The sequence below is a fragment of the Chiloscyllium plagiosum genome, unplaced genomic scaffold, assembly GCF_004010195.1.
Source record: "Chiloscyllium plagiosum isolate BGI_BamShark_2017 unplaced genomic scaffold, ASM401019v2 scaf_13065, whole genome shotgun sequence".
Classification (NCBI taxonomy): Eukaryota; Metazoa; Chordata; class Chondrichthyes; order Orectolobiformes; family Hemiscylliidae; genus Chiloscyllium; species Chiloscyllium plagiosum.
This window is the reverse complement of record NW_025213420.1, coordinates 1-1,624: the sequence shown is the minus strand read 5'-3', so window position 1 is coordinate 1,624 and position 1,624 is coordinate 1.

The window sequence follows — 1,624 nt, the reverse complement described above, 5'->3', positions numbered from 1 at the left end:
GTTTTACCTAAATTATCTTGACCTTGCATACCTCAAGCCACAAGCTAATTTCACGAGAATACTTTTCCAGTTCAAAAGCCAACTGTTAATGATGGCTCTGTTTCTTGTCAAGTATCCAATTTCAGATCGATGTTGTTAATGTCCCTTTTATTCCTTCAGATCCAGGTTTCGCTCACAGGGCGAGAACAGAACTGTCACCAAATACATTTACCAATCTAGGTTCATCCTATCGATTGTATTAGCTTCATCAACACTTCTCATCAAAATAACTCGAGAGATTTCATCACAATTTCCTGTGAACAGTTCTACATTAGATTTGCTGAATGAATTTCTTATTTTCGGCACTGATTATTAATCTCTCTACGCATGGGAATGGATCCTTCCCACCCGCTCATCAACACTTCTCATCACAATAACTCGAGAGACTTTCATCACAATTTCCTGTGAACAGTTCTACATTAGATTTGCTGAATAAATTTCTTATTTTCGGCATTGATTATTAATCTCTCTACGCATGGGAATGGATCCTTCCCACCCGCTCTATCTCTCATTTTTGTGTAGTTCAGTTCGATCTCCCATCAGCCTCCTCTGTCCTGATCAAATCCAGGGGAACAGGATACGTTGGGGCTATGGCGCGGACAGGATAAGCCCAGTACTCACCTTTCCTGTCAGAACCATTCTATGAGAAATTTTAGACCACAACCTTGGGCGTGTAGTTGTGGCCGAACACTTAAGGTGTTGGCGTAGAGATCCTTTGGGGCTCCCCCACTCAAGGTGGGCGACTATGCTTTCTTCGCTGGCGATTTTTAACGACTTCCTGTTGGTTATATTATCGCTCAAACTTCACAAAACCCGCCTCAATAAAGTCCCGTTTTCTCATGTCTGGGAATTGATTGCCATGCAGGAATCTCGGATTCTGAACAAACAATGTACCAGCCTCACAACGTCAGCTCTGTTTATCTTTCCACAGATGCTGCTCGACCTGTTGGCTTTCTGCAGTATTCTCTGTGTTTATTAGGCACAAGTGCTGCTTTCCATTCAAGAACTTCAATTCCTGTCCTCTGGTAACTAACTCTGGTCAATGGCAATTGATTCTTCTGATCATTAATCTGCCCATTCCCACCGCTTCTTCTCTCATCATTACCAACAGCCCCAGGAAATCTCCAGTTAACCTTCTTTGCTCCAAAGCGAACATTCCCAACCTTGGGAATGTCTCCCCAAAATGGAAATATCTCATCCCTGGACATGACGCAAAACGTACAATTGGGAACAGATTTTGGCAAAATATTGTCAGTTAGGAAATGGAAAAATGTTCATGAAGCAAAACAGAAATCCCAGTCTCCAGATTTGTGAATCTTTAGAAACTCTTTGGGAAGCGTCTTTAGAGGAGAATGAAAGATGAACTGTCCGACTGAGTAGAGACAGTCCAGACACCATCCCCTTGTTAAAGAGGCCGGGAGATTGACTCTGATGTTCCCGGGACATGAACTGATCTGAGACATTGAAAGAATTATCGTTCCTGCACATCAGGAATTCAAACCCTTTCTCGCCTCCGAGCCAATGAGAGAACTCGGGAACAGGCAAAAAAACGGAAAGGCTCGAAGGGCGACGGCCCCGGAGTAAG